This window comes from Lathyrus oleraceus, chromosome 3 (assembly GCF_024323335.1).
Source record: "Lathyrus oleraceus cultivar Zhongwan6 chromosome 3, CAAS_Psat_ZW6_1.0, whole genome shotgun sequence".
Classification (NCBI taxonomy): domain Eukaryota; kingdom Viridiplantae; phylum Streptophyta; class Magnoliopsida; order Fabales; family Fabaceae; genus Lathyrus; species Lathyrus oleraceus.
Genome location: NC_066581.1, coordinates 76760465 through 76776584, shown reverse-complemented (window position 1 = coordinate 76776584; position 16120 = coordinate 76760465). Strand labels below are relative to the sequence as shown.

Here is a 16120-nt window from a genome sequence, read left to right as displayed (position 1 = left end):
GACTTCTACATATCCTCAATGGGTGGCCAATATTGTGCCTGTGCCTAAGAAAGATGGAAAAGTCCGAATGTGTGTGGACTATAGAGACTTGAATAAAGCTAGTCCGAAAGATGATTTTCCTCTACCACACATCGATATGTTGGTAGATAACACATCTAAGTTCAATATCTTCTCATTCATGGACGGATTTTCCGGTTATAATCAGATCAAAATGGCACCCGAGGATATGGAGAAGACAACATTCATCACACCTTGGGGAACATTGTGTTATCGAGTGATTCCCTTCGGTTTGAAGAACGCCGGAGCCACGTATCAACGAGCTATGACTACCTTGTTTCATGATATGATGCACAAGGAGATCGAGGTATATGTTGACGATATGATTACGGAGTCGAGAACGGAAATTGAACATGTAGAGCACTTGTTGAAGCTTTTTCAGCATTTGAGGAAGTACAAACTCCGCCTGAATCCTAACAACTGTACATTTGGAGTCCGTTCCGGCAAGTTATTGGGCTTTATTGTCAGTGAAAGAGGTATTGAGGTTGATCCTGCCAAGGTCAAAGCAATACAAGAGATGCCTGCGCCCAAAACTGAGAAGCAAGTCTGAGGTTTTCTTGGCCGCTTGAATTATATTTCCAGATTTATATCTCACATGACTGCCACATGTGCGCCAATATTCAAGCTCCTCCGGAAATATCAGCGTCTTGATTGGACCGAGGATTGCCAAAAGGCCTTTGACAGTATTAAAGAGTATCTGTCCGAGCCTCCGATTCTGTCTCCGCCTGTGGAAGGGAGACCCTTGATTATGTATCTGACTGTTCTTGAAGACTCTATGGGTTGTGTATTGGGTCAGCAAGATGAATTAGGGAAGAAAGAGTATGTGTCGCACCTCGAAAAAAATGGGGATACGACTTCAAAGCGAAGCACGATCGCACGCTCGCAATGATGGACTGAATAGAGTCGCCACCGAACTTTATTTATTCCTAAAAAGGAAAGGGGAAATATCGATAAAACCCAAGACAAAAGAAAGGATAAGATATGGTCATCGCAACCAATATCAGGGTTCGGGAGTTGATTACGCAAGGGGAAGGTATTAGCACCCCTCACGTCCGTTGTACTCAACGGGAACCATTAGGTCAGTTGTGTGCGTTAATGTTAGTTTGAAATGTTAGGCTTTTCGAATTATTAGGTGGGAAAGAAAGAATAGATAAAGAAGAAATGTTTTTGGATTTTTGACGAAGGACTAAGCCTAAGTTTTTTATTAGTGGGCCTGACAAGATTTACAAATCCTGCTCCTACGTATCTCAAAAGAGAAATCAAGGCTTACGTAGTTCTGGGTAGAAAAATGTTTGTTTGTTGGTCGATTTTAGCGAAAGCTATATTGTATTAATCGACGAAAACATTGTTTTACCCAAAACAGATGAGGAGTGGACGCATACCACACATCGAACGGATTTATAAATCTACATTCGGAAAAGCGTCGCTTATCTCTACTCAACAATCGTGGCCGAAACATTGTTTTGTATCACTTAAGACAAGATACCTTTCGTTTATGAAAAAGGTTCTTTGATTAGTCGCACGGCGGCGAGAAAAGAGTTTGATCGGTTGGATGTATTTTGAGTGACGGCGAGAACTTGGATGAGCGAGATATACATCTCGAATCCTAGCCTCAGAAGTGCATGGTATACACCATGTTCCATTTCCATCTTTATTGAAAGAGGTTAAGATAGGAATTAAGTGTTTTGGAATTTGATTGAGAAAGGGTTTGACGAAACCACATTGACAATTTTAGGCGATGGCGAAAGTTAAGATTGGCGAGGCATACGTCTCGAATCTTAACTTCAGGAGTGCATGGTATACACCATGTTCCATTTCCACCTTTATTGAAAAAGTGTTAAATAAGAATTAGGTATTTTGAGTTTTGTTGTGAAAATGACTTGACCATAGATCAAGTATTGATGGACGTTTAAAAGAAATTTGAATGAGTGTTTGAGAGAAAACAAAGTGGATGAATTTGGATGATGGCGAGAGCTAAGATTGACGAGATATACATCTCGAATCCTAGTCTCAGGAGTGCGTGGTATACACCACGTTCCATTTCCATATTTATTGAAAAGGTCTTGAATATGAATTAATATTTTTTGAGTTTTTATTAGAAAAAAGTGGCTTGACGTTGAATCAAGCGTTTGGTGAAAGTTTGAAAGAAATGGAATAGAATAGGAGGGAGAAGTGAATTGATTTGTTTATTGAGAAAATACTCGACGTTGGATCAAGTCATATTTGTATATTTTTGAAATTGTTGATTTTATTCTTGTGTTAGTATCTAACTAAACAGTCAAGCAAATAAAGAAATAAAACAGTACAAGATTATTACACATCGGGGGAGTGGGGTACATTTTGTCAAATAGGGATTCAAAAACATGAAATAATTAAATCGGGCCCAAACAACAAATAATGCAAAGTATGAGTGTAAGTGCAAGAGAACCGGCTCATTGTAAGAAAGCCCAAGAGTAAGCTATGTGAGGTTGATGGCGATGCTTAAAAGCAATCGACTTACAAGGGTATGAAAATGGGCTCGACATTGAATCGAGAAAAGTGTGATTTTAATAGTTTAAAAGAAATTTGAATGAGTGTTTGAGAGAAAACAAAGTGGATGAATTTGGATGATGGCGAGAGCTAAGATTGACGAGATATACATCTCGAATCCTAGTCTCAGGAGTGCGTGGTATACACCACGTTCCATTTCCATATTTATTGAAAAGGTCTTGAATATGAATTAATATTTTTTGAGTTTTTATTAGAAAAAAGTGGCTTGACGTTGAATCAAGCGTTTGGTGAAAGTTTGAAAGAAATGGAATAGAATAGGAGGGAGAAGTGAATTGATTTGTTTATTGAGAAAATACTCGACGTTGGATCAAGTCATATTTGTGTATTTTTGAAATTGTTGATTTTATTCTTGTGTTAGTATCTAACTAAACAGTCAAGCAAATAAAGAAATAAAACAGTACAAGATTATTACACATCGGGGGAGTGGGGTACATTTTGTCAAATAGGGATTCAAAAACATGAAATAATTAAATCGGGCCCAAACAACAAATAATGCAAAGTATGAGTGTAAGTGCAAGAGAACCGGCTCATTGTAAGAAAGCCCAAGAGTAAGCTATGTGAGGTTGATGGCGATGCTTAAAAGCAATCGACTTACAAGGGTATGAAAATGGGCTCGACATTGAATCGAGAAAAGTGTGATTTTAATAGTTTAAAAGAAATTTGAATGAGTGTTTGAGAGAAAACAAAGTGGATGAATTTGGATGATGGCGAGAGCTAAGATTGACGAGATATACATCTCGAATCCTAGTCTCAGGAGTGCGTGGTATACACCACGTTCCATTTCCATATTTATTGAAAAGGTCTTGAATATGAATTAATATTTTTTGAGTTTTTATTAGAAAAAAGTGGCTTGACGTTGAATCAAGCGTTTGGTGAAAGTTTGAAAGAAATGGAATAGAATAGGAGGGAGAAGTGAATTGATTTGTTTATTGAGAAAATACTCGACGTTGGATCAAGTCATATTTGTGTATTTTTGAAATTGTTGATTTTATTCTTGTGTTAGTATCTAACTAAACAGTCAAGCAAATAAAGAAATAAAACAGTACAAGATTATTACACATCGGGGGAGTGGGGTACATTTCGTCAAATAGGGATTCAAAAACATGAAATAATTAAATCGGGCCCAAACAACAAATAATGCAAAGTATGAGTGTAAATGCAAGAGAACCGGCTCATTGTAAGAAAGCCCAAGAGTAAGCTATGTGAGGTTGATGGCGATGCTTAAAAGCAATCGACTTACAAGGGTATGAAAATGGGCTCGACATTGAATCGAGAAAAGTGTGATTTTAATAGTTTAAAATGGTTTTGAATGAATGATGAAATTAAAAGAAATCAAATTTGTGCTATCAAACAACAATGAAACTATGAGTATAATAAAGCATAAACATAAAGAACAAAATGAATGCTAAAAGAAATAAAGTGCTTCATATAGGTATCGAACCCACTCCACTAAAGACCATGAAAACCACCCCCTCTCCACCAGGCCACTTATAATTAGTTATTATTTTAATGCTAATTTAGACATATAAACCAAGATAGATTAAAAATTAGAATTAAAAAAATAAAAAAACTAATATAAAAGAAGTCCGTTGCACTACCAAATAAGTGATGGAGGAACCAAAAATTAAAACCCAGCTGCCTGGCTGTTGGGTTTTCAAAAGAGAAATGGATTGGGAATACAAAGTAATACATTAATGTACACCCTTTTTAATAAAACAAAGGAAAACTAATACCGTTAATTAAAATTTGATTTAAAGCAAGTTTTTGAAAAAAAATAAAATAAATGAATAAAAAGTAGAAGGAACAGTAACGAAAATCCTCTCATCCTCCTCACTCGCATCTTTCCGTCTCTCACATGAATCTCTCTCTCGCTCTCAACGAACCTCTCTCAATCACTCTCAGTAAACGTCCCAAACTTCGCTCACTCAGACACTCACTCATCGCTCAACCTTGCTCACTCAAACTCAGATGCTCAACAACGTTAAACAAAAAGGGCGTAAATCCACGGTTTCAAAGAGACATCAAGCGGGAATCTCACCTTTGGCGACGACGAATCAGGTGAGCTCGAATCTTCCTCCTCCTCTCTTCCAATACTGGTTTTCGCTTTGATTTTTGGGATTAGGGTTTCTCCTTTTTGAAACTTTTTTTTTCGCCTTAGGTTTTTCGCCTTTGTGTCTCACCGATTCCCTCTCTATTTATGCTTCACAAATTAGGGTTTTCAGTTTGGTATGGTGGATCCAAGAAGTATCTCTGCAAACCACTTTTTGATGTGCTCAGAATCGGATTGGTCTCTTTGATGTTTAGATTTCGGAACGGTAATCTGAACTCAAGCTTTCTCCCTCTGTTTTGTCTTAATGCCAATTTGGGAATTTTCTTGAAATTTAACTGCCTTGTTGATTGCTTTTACTGCAGTGAATTCAGAGAGCTTTGGTTTTCACATAATTATCTTGCAGTAACCTTGCTGTAGTTGGCAATAGGTTCAAATCTCTCTACTTTGGGCTTTACATAACCAGTTCCTATACACTGCACATCTGCGCTATTTTCGTGTGTATTATGCAGGTTTATTTTGGAAGTTTGGGGGCAGTTTGGATTGTTAGCCGTGTTTGAATGGTTGTCAATTTGTGGCTTTTGAGTGAGGGTTGGTTATACTTGAACAGACATCATCAATAGTCTTTCCTTCTGAACTCAGCTTTGTATTGCTAAAGCTTAAAAATTCCAGCTGAGTTACTTGATTTTCGACAATGGCAGATCTACTGCTTGTAGAGTCAGATTTGGCTACAAGATTTTTCGTCCCCAAGTGAAGGGAATCCTTGTCAGCACCAAGGTTCAATTCAACAGTGTGCTCTTCTACAAAAGTTAGGGGGAAGGTCGCTACTCTGAGGTTGGTGCCCTCCACTTTTCTTCATGTGATTGCACATAACATTTTGAATAGCTTCTTTCACAGAGGGTTGGAACTCCTCAAGTTCTTGGTCAGCAGTTGCAGAACCAGGACAGAGATCTCTAGAATCAATAATGACAGAGATTCCTTGGCAATCCTTATCAAGATGGAGGACTTCCTTGTGCACCAGAGAACTCTGGCTTGGAACTTCTGTTCTAGCCATGTGAGAGTTGGTTTTCACTACGTCTTCTCCATGACGCAGTTGCTCTTCCACGTGTGCCATACAGGTTTCAGAAACAACTCCACTAGTACATGGAGTGTCAGCATTTCTCACCTTTTCTCGAGTCTGATTCTTGTTGATCTAGTTTTGATAATGACCATTATGATTTGGTTTAATTTTGCAGGGCCACCGTTGTGTTCGTTGTAGTGATCAAGCCTGTTGGAATGCATCAAGACCTTTATCTTTGACCATTATCAAACACAAAAATCTATCCAGACCAGAGGATACAAATAGGAGCAAACATGAGTTGATTCTGTCATGAACAAGAGTTAACGTGTATCCTGTAAGGTCAAACAATTACTTGACGAGAGGAGACTTGAACCGCCAGCCATAGCCAAAATCAGCTTGTTACAATCTCCATCCAAGTATTTTCTGCATCCTAAACTTCTTGATTTTAATTCTGTGTTTTGATTTCGGCTTATGATTATCACAAGGCTGCAACTGTGCTTGTTACAGTTTTGCAGGAGGACATGTGGAGATTCCCCCATGTCGTCGACAAAACATGGATCAGCACTAGCCAGCCGAACTTGTACGTGCCAAAACTCAGACATGAACATTCATTACTGCTGTAGATTGTTGTGAAGTTTGAAAGATTCTTCCAGTTTGGAATAAGGTCCACGAGAGGCGAATCAATGTTGAAGAAGGTGAAAGCGTGTTTTGCTATAATTGTTCTTTGATATCCCTTATCCTCTGCTGGTTTGTTCTTTGGCAGGTTATGGTTGGTGTGGAGGAAGCTCTTCAATACAGCAGGTAGCAGATCGAATAGTGGGTCTTTTAGACTTCAAGAAATCTAGGAAGTGCTTATGATCTGCTAACAGCTCTTCGCCAAAAGAAACAGCAACCACCCTTGCCTTTGAAACATGTTTAGGTTCAGCAGTTATATCCTCTAAAGCAGGTTACTCTTGTTGTGGGAAAGCTAAAACGTCAAGAAGAGAGGCCAATGCCAATAACGTTGACGATATCATCTGTTGGTACATCTCTTCCAACTCATCCATGGCAACAGCTTTGTCAGACAAACTTTGTGGCGTGAGCTTTAGGTTTTCTTCTAAATACATGAATATCTCTGTTGTGCATAAAATCAAAGCATCAAGTCTTTTTTCTGTGCTGGAAAGATAACCTGCAAGGACCTTTTTGCTGCCTGAGAAACTTCATAAGCTAGATCAAATTGTGCAAACCACCATTCCCATCAAAGTCTTCAAATGTGGAGCTGAATCTCTCCCGACAGAAGTAACAAATATGGTCATGGTATCATGAGTAACCCGCCTAACATCCCTACTGTAGTGCATCAACAACTTTTTATATTCAAATGCCCATTGGGGAATAATTGGAACAAACTCTTTTGATGACCTTTGCTGAAGCAGCGTAGATAAAGCTGACAACGCCTTAAGCTTGGTGGTGGAATCCTTCCTGCCTTGCTTACATGAATGCATTGGAAGTTCGTGAATTGGGATTTTTGCTATGGTTTTGCAGGTTGTTATAGCAGAACTTTTAGTCATGTTAATCTACTATTGTTATGCTATATATTATTGTTAATATTGTTAGCAGTTATATGAAATGGATTATTGGTTGATTAGTGAACAAATTGTGACTACATTTCCTTGCTTTGTTGCAGATTATGCCATCTTTGTGGTCCTGATCCGGTTGTTACGCATTGCAGACCGGCACCAGCATACAACTAGTGGGCAATGTTGTTCTGCAGCATGTTGGCTTCCTGAATAGAGCAGAATTTATGATAGGCTCGTGGTTGATTAGATTGATGCACTGCAAACTGGTTTTGGCTCGTAAACGGCTTGTTGAGCATGGCCATGGTTAGGATTAGTAACTCTGAATTTGGTAGGCGGCAAAGTTGCTAGATTTAGGATTATTTGTGTTAGCTTTTTGTGTGTTGTATTGTCATGAAGGTTCTATTTTGTGAATTTGAAAATTGGATGTAACAAATGAGAATCCGCTGTAATTTCGGGAATTGCCCAAGGTTGTAGCAGCTTTGAAATGTGAATGTGTTGGTTTGAATTTTGCATTTCGTTTCAAACATTGTAATCAAAGGTCCGTGAAATGAAGCAATGGCTTTGGTTTGAATGAGTCACGGTTTGTAATTAGGATGCTTTTACTTGGTGAAATATGGTTTACTGTTGTAAAAATAGACGTGCATTTGGGAGAAACATGTATGTATGAATATGGTTTAAGTTGGTTCCAAATGGATAATGAAAATGGATGTGGATTTTGGCTATAGTTTGAAACAAAAATGGACTTAAAAATAGAGTTGGGTTATTGGATTGGAAAAAATGGATTTAATTGTGGGTTTAAGGAATTTGGATATTTGATTATAAAATGGATATGGATTTTGGAAATAATCTGAGACTAATCAAAATGTCAATTTAAAATCAAAAAAACCAAATAAAACCAACTAGAATCAAATTAATCTATAATTTGTTAAAATTACTTTGATATCAACTCTAACATTTATTTGGAAATTAAAATCAATTAGAGTTTGAATCATTAGTAAAACACAATTAAGATTAACTTGAAATTTGGAATTAGATTTACTTTGAAATTAAATTAAAATTGAAAATTAAAATCAAATAACTAAGATCCATTTTGTAATCACAAAGCACCATGATCAAAAAGCTAAATAATAACCAATGTCTATCACAAAATATGGATTTGGGAATGGACGGTTGCCTTTGGTCATGAATGTATGCAAATGAACTTTAGGCCAAGTGCCAAATAAAAAATGAAAAAATGGAAAAAATTCAGGATCAAAATCGGGGTATGACAGTATGCCATCTACTATCTGAGTAAGAAGTTCACTGATTGTGAGTCTCGATACTCAATACTTGATAAAACATGTTGTGCTTTGGCTTGGGCTGCTAAGCGTTTACGCCAGTATATGTTAAATCATACGACTTGGTTGATATCCAAAATGGATCCAATCAAGTATATCTTTGAGAAGCCAGCTTTAACTGGGAGGATTGCCCGTTGGCAGATGCTATTGTCTGAGTATGATATTGAGTATCGAGCTCAGAAAGCTATTAAAGGTAGTATCTTGGCTGACCACTTGGCACATCAACCAATTGAGGACTATCAGTCAGTTCAGTACGACTTCCCTGATGAGTAAATTCTGTATTTGAAAATGAAAGATTGTGATGAGCCTACGCTCGATGAAGGTCCAGAGCCTGGTTCCCGATGGAGCATGGTGTTTGATGGCGCTGTAAATCAATATGGAAATGGTATTGGGGCAGTGATTATTACTCCTCAGGGCACACATTTTCCTTTTACAGCAAGGCTAACTTTCAAATGCACGAATAATATGGCAGAGTATGAGGCATATATTATGGGATTGGAAGAGTGTATTGATCTTAGGATCAAGCATCTTGATGTTTATGGTGATTCGGCCCTTGTTGTTAATCAGATTAAGGGTGAATGGGAGACGAATCATCCTGGCCTCATCCCATATAGAGATTATGTGAGGAGGATTTCAACGTTCTTTACTGAAGTTGACTTTCATCATATTCCTCGAGATGAGAATCGGATGGCAGATGCACTTGCTACGCTTGCTTCGATGATTATGGTGAAATTCTGGAATGAAGTCCCCAATATCACTATGATGCGCTTGGATAGACCAACTCATGTATTTGCAGTAGAAGAAGTGAAAGATGATAAGCCATGGTATTATGATATCAAGTGTTTTCTTCAGAGTCAGATTTACTCGCCTAGGGCATCTGTGAAAGATAAGAAGACTTTGAGGACATTATCTGGCAGTTTTTACCTCAATGGCGATGTGCTTTATAAGAGGAATTTTGACATGTTCTTGCTCAGATGCGTGGATATACACGAAGCAGACCTGTTGATGACTGAAGTCCATGAGGGTTCATTTGGTACTCATTCAAATGGACATGCCATGGCAAAGAAGATGTTGAGAGCAGGCTACTATTGGCTGACAATGGAGTCTGACCGCTGCAAATATGTGAAGAAATGCCATAAGTGTCAGATTTATGCGGGTAAGATTCATATTCCCCCGACACTTCTGAATGTTATTTCATCACCATGGCAGATTTATGCGGATAAGATTTATGTGGGGAATTGACATGATTGGCATGATAGAACCAAAGGCGTCCAACTGTCACAGGTTTATTCTCGTAGCAATTGATTACTTCACCAAGTGAGTTGAAGCGACATCGTATGCAAACGTGACCAGGCAGGTGGTTGTGAAGTTTATCAAGAATCAACTCATATGCCATTATGGTGTGCCAGATAAGATCATTACTGATAATGGATCTAACTTGAACAACAAGATGATGAAAGAGTTGTGTAGCGAGTTCAAGATTGCGCATCATAATTCTTCTCCTTATAGACCCAAGATGAATGTGGATGTTGAAGTTGCTAATAAGAACATCAAGAAGATTATCCAGAAGATGGTTGTTATGTACAAAGATTGGCATGAGATGCTGCCATTTGCTTTACACGGCTATCGCACATTTGTCCGCACTTCAACAGGGGCAACCCTTTTTTTCTCTTGTATATGGCATAGAGGTTGTGCTCCCCGTGGAGGTTGAGATCCCATCAGTGAGAGTCTTGATGAAAGCCAATTTGACTGAGGCTGAATGGGTTCAGAGTCGTTATGACTAGCTAAATTTAATTGAAGAGAAGAGATTAACTACTATGTGCCATGGTCAGTTATATCAACAAAGGATGAAGAAAGCCTTTGATAAGAAGGTCAAGCCTCGTGTATTCCTAGAAGGTGACCTTGTGCTCAAGAAAGTCTTGTCTTTCGCGCCCGATTCCAGAGGCAAGTGGACTCCGAACTATGAAGGTCCATATGTTGTTAAGAGAGTCTTTTCAGGCGATGCTTTGATACTTACAACTATGGATGGGGAGGATTTCACTCGTCCTATGAATTCAGATGCAGTCAAGAAATACTTCGCCTAAAATAAAAACAAAATAGCTCGCTAAGTTGAAAACCCGAAAGGGCGGCTTAGGCAAAAATGAGCGTCTCGGTGGATTGAAAACCCGAAAGGGCGATCCAGGAAAAAGTTAGAGACATAAATATATATATATCCCGCTAGATTGAGTACCTCACCCTGGGGCAATCTAGGCAAAAATTAGGGATTTGGCAAGTAACTGCATCCTGACAAGACTTTGTTCTACAGTTGTCATCTGTCAGAGATTCTCGCTCAGTCATCGTCAACTGAAGCTTCAAATACATTGAATTCAGAGTTGTTGGAGAAATGGTCATTATGTTCAATGTAGCCTTTTTCCAATATATATCACCAATTTCAAATTTTGTAAAGATCCATGGAGTCTTGTCATTTGCAGACTACCATTCCATCAAATAAATTTGAGCCTTTATCCAATTCTTTGCACTCTTATTTGTTTCTGTTCAACAAATGTTTGCATGTTTTAGTTGATAAATATCATTGTTTTAAACAATTAAAGTTTTTATAAATTGTTTTTAAATAAAGTGAACATTCACAAAAGACTGAAAAGGATAATTGGGATATCCACAGTGCTCTCCCAAGGATAGTATGATCTCTAAAAGGGTAAGACATTTTCTCATATTCCTAGCATATTTGTATCCTCTTCATCATATTTTAGGTTTGTCTCCTCAGTGAGCGCAAGAGAAAGTGATACACCACCCAGATCCCCTGTTAGTCTGGAGTATGGTCCTAATCTTCTAGCTCCCCAGTAAGGCTGGATCCAACATCTGTGTTATCAGTTATATGGTTGTCATCCCTTGTGTGGATTGACCTAAAATCCCTTATAGATTGATAAATTGGCATGCTATCTTTTTCGAGGAAGTCGGTTTGTAGCCTATCCCCGGCGGATTCGTATACATTGATCTCCAGCAGGTTTGCCTCCCGTTCATCCTCAGAAGGGTTGTTCATCTTAGACTTCCCCAGTTTAGTCACCAGCAGATTATTTCCAGCTGATCACCTACAAGTTATTCCTGGTTCAGTCATCAGCAGTTGTTTCCCTAGTGGAGTTGCCTGATCGAAGCCTGATTGTTGTTACTTCCTCCTGCTTTGATAGTTTTCCTCCTAGTAGAGCGGGTGATGAAAATGTTTATTTTCATATCCCCAGCGGAGCAGTATTTCCCTTTTCCTCGGCAGAGATTTGTTTCTCCAGCAGTTTGAGGAAATGTGGTGGTCCTTGGAACTTGTGTTCGGTGGTTATTCCCCGAAGAGTTTCTTATCTTTCCTTGGCTCTTCCCCAGTAGAGTTACGTCTACAACGAATCTTATCCTGGAGTAGCTTCCCCAGCTAAGGATTTACCTGATCTTAGTTTGGCGTTGGAACATCTGAGGAAGAAGTGTTATCCCCTTCCCTAGTGGAGTGACTGGTTCCCCTTCTCCGCAGCAGAGATGTTTCCTTCCGTGGTTAGAAGTGAATGTTGTTTGATGTGTTTCTGTTTGGTGGTTGTTCCCCATAGAATTCCACATCACTCCCTGTTGGAAGATCCCTAGTAGATTTATTCTCTGACTGATCTTATCCTTATTTCTGCGTACTGTTGGAAGATCCCCAGCTTTGGTGGTTGTGATCCTTTGCTTGTCCCCCTAGCATCGATCTTTGTCCTTGGCAGCGATTTCGCTCGATCCCCTGCAGAGATTGGTGTTTCCTGGTATTTGCTGCCCCCACCAGATGGGATGTTCTCCAGTGGGCCTGACTTTCTCTTTTGAGATGTAGTACCGGATGTCTGTCCATTGATTCTTGGACCAGTTTGTGTTAGATTTATTTGTTTGTCAGCATTCATCATACATAAACCACGCATATACATGCATAATTATAATATTCAGATATTCATGTTGCATTCTTTGCCATATATCCTTATTTGTTGTCTCCTGCTATTTGGTGATACATATTTCCCCAAGCAGATGATTGTGTCTGATCTCTCCAATGTAAGAGTCAGCCTTATAGGCAGAAAGTGTCTATCTTTTCTTTATTATTCCCCACTGAGTTATGTCCTCGTGGATAATTATTATTTCAGTTTCCTCCCAAAACATGTATTGGGATGGAATTACTCCCCTGAGTTATATCCTCATTGGGTAGAGTCTTATTTCATTTGTCTCTCTAGTTTGTTCCTAGATTGACTACTCTTGTTATTTCCCCTGCACTTCCCCATAGTTTAGACGAATGATTGCTCAACAACCAGTAATTGTCCATCTTTTCCCCGACGGAGTTTTGTGGCCTTCTACCCCGTAACCGGTAGTTGTAAGTCCTATTTCTATGGTCTACTACCCAGTAACCGGTAGTTGTAAACCCCATTTTTGTCCCCTTGCAGAGTTAACCCTTGATGTTGTTCATTCTAACCGATGACGATTACTCTCTTCTGTGGTTTTCTACCCAGTAACTGGTAGATGTAATCCCCTCTTTGTAGGTTATCTTTATCCTATATTCGGTATTGATATTCCTTCCTTTTGAGTATACCGCCCAGTAACCGGTGATATATCTCCCGGATCATTGTTGTTGTCAATGAATCCCCAGCGAGTCATCTTTCATTTACCCTTGTTTGGTAATGATAGTTTCTCCCCTTGATTGGTCATCATTTTATACCCAGTAACTGGTATCCCGATGTCCTTTCTTTTCGGTCGATTTATCCTTTATTAACCCAGTAACCGGTTGTAGATAATCTTCCATGCGAGTATGTTATCTATGTTCTGACGGTAATAGATAATATATCTCATGCGCTCTTCAGTCGAAGTCTTTTCTTCCCCAGTTGAGTAAGATTCGTATTTCCTTATGGAATCGAATGCCCATCCTGTAATCGAGGTTGCTTTTTCAGCCCTCCATTTCGGATGATGAGTGTCTTGGAAATTGATCACACTAAAATTTACGTATTTTCGACTCCGATTTCACATGCATTCTAGTTTTTTTATTGTTATTTTGTTGTGTTATTACTGTGTTTTCCTTTGTTTTCAGGTTTTTACTTTAATCGGAGCCCCGATCGAGAAAAGGAGTGAAAAAGGGCTAAAAACCCTAAAATTCAGCATTTTGTGCTTATGGCCTACCCCGTGGCGGGCGCCACAGACCAAGCCATGACGTGTCCAAGTCCAACTTCCTCAATTCCCACGTTTCCCCATTTCATCCACTAAGGCGCCCACTTTGTGCTTGTGGCGGGCGCCATAGCCTTGTGGCGGGCACCACAAGAAGGAAACGGTTTCCTCTATTTTCAAGTTAAAGGGCATCCAAGTCAATTCCACCTTTTTTATTTGCTTATAAATAGAAACGCAAATTCAGTTTTATAATCATCAAAACTTAGAACAGAGGCAAACTCAGAAGCAACTTTGTTTCACTTAGGCATATATTCAGTATTTTATAATGGTAATCGCTTCGCATTGGAGTGTTACCACAATTGTGTAATCAAGTCTGTGATAGAGTCTGTAATCGAGTTTGGAGCACTTTGGAAGGAAGTTAATCCTGCCGCCATTTTCTTTTCCGCATTGCAATTTACTCAGCCCTCCGATTGGAGCAGGTTTTTATTACTCGCCTTTACTTTATTTATTTCCCGCACTCGCTTTTACTTTATTTATTTCCCGCACTCGCTTTTATTTTATTTATTTCCCGCACTCGCTTTTACTTTATTTATTTCCCGCACTCGCTTTAAATTATTTACTTTCCGCACTCGCACTACTTTAATTTATTTTAATGCACTTTTACTTTGCCATGTCTAGCTAAATTTATAAGGCTAGAATGTAAGGATCGTAATTAAACCAGTAATCCGTACAATTGTTCGTAGAAACTCTTAAGGGCTATTTTAACTTTCAAATTAAGTTTTCCCGCACTTCAATTCCGTTGGGTAAGATCGAAAGCCGTCCAACGTCTTTTTAAACTTAATTGTTTTTTACTATTTCAAAAACAGCGAAAGCGCTTTGTTTAGTTCATTAGGAGATTTTAACATTAAGAAGAAAAGATATTTTAAAACTATTTTCGGACGCGTTTATAAGTTTAGAGTCTGGTTCGTAAGAACCTCTTTTGGTTAAGAAATCCAGGTTATAATACTTTTCAACTTAGTCAAGATAGTATATATTTCTTAAAAATAGGTTTACTACTCTAACGCAATGCGCGCCTTTTTATAAGTGACAATAAGAGGGTTTGATTAGGGAGTACAACTCGGTTCTGAATATGCGAAAGCGACAGTTCCTGTTAAATTAGTTCTTTTCAAAGTAGGAAACACTGCCCATAAGTAGCTCTACTAGCAAGTACCTGGATTATCAATTAATTATGTGAATTACATTCGACCCTGTCTTTATTAATTACATTCTATTTTCAATACTTTACTTTTCATTGCACACTACAAAAACTCCTATTTCGATTGCCTTTGATAAACACCATAACGACAGATAACGATAGATTGACACTTGGTCTCTGTGGATTCGACAATCTTTTATATTACTCTGACGCGTTCGTATACTTGCGAACACCGTATCAAGTTTTTGGCGCCGTTGCCGGGGACCAATTTCGTCAAATTTCATTTACCTGTTGTTATATCGTTTAGATTTAGGCTATTTCCCGCCGGTCAATGCGAAGAACTCGCAGCACCGGAAGTTTAAGCTTAGTATACCCTCTGGCGGAACCTGAACGTTACGCTCGCGCACGTTTGTTCTTTCATAGAATTAAGAGAGCTATGGCCGAAGATCAAAACCAAAGACCTCTTAAAGATTTCGCTCAACCATCTAACGAAGAACCTAGTTCTAGTATAGTAAACCCAATAATCCCAGCCAATAATTTTGAACTTAAACCATCCCTGTTACAACTAGTGCAACAGAGACAATTCGCATGTCTCGCTACTGAGAACCCAAACCAACATTTAAAAATATTTCTTCAATTAGCAGATACTTTTAAAACCAATGGAGCTTCTCTTGAGGCAATACGTTTAAGATTATTTCCTTTTTCCCTCAGAGATAAAGCTCTATCATGGTTGGATTCCCTTCCACCCAATTCCATTACGACTTGGGATAACCTTAGAAGAGTTTTTCTTGCTAGATATTTTCCCCCGAGTAAGACCTCCGTTCTTCGAAACCATATAACTAGATTTACCCAAAACCATGGAGAATCGCTGTTCGAAGCTTGGGAGAGATATAAAGAGTTGTTACGAGCATGCCCACATCATGGTTTAGAAAATTGGTTAATCATTCAAACCTTCTATAATGGACTTCATTACAACACAAAGATGACCATCGACACTGCCGCAGGCGGTGCTTTGATGAACAAACCTTATCCTGAAGCTAGTGCCCTCATTGAAGATATGGCTCAAAATCCTCAATCATGGGGAGTCGAACGAGCGATAGTTGAGAAGAAGGAAGCCCAAGGAGGAGTGTATGAACTAAGCTCTATAGACATGATGCAGACTAAAATGGACGC

The 16120-nt window shown here is 38.8% G+C and overlaps 1 non-coding gene across 1 annotated transcript; it reads right to left on the bottom strand.

The window, feature by feature from the left end:
- Nucleotides 1–15767: 15767 nt before the first annotated feature.
- On the bottom strand, nucleotides 15768–15874 carry LOC127133131 (small nucleolar RNA R71). The gene has a single exon (XR_007807124.1). It is a non-coding gene; the product is annotated as a small nucleolar RNA R71 (small nucleolar RNA).
- Nucleotides 15875–16120: the final 246 nt, after the last annotated feature.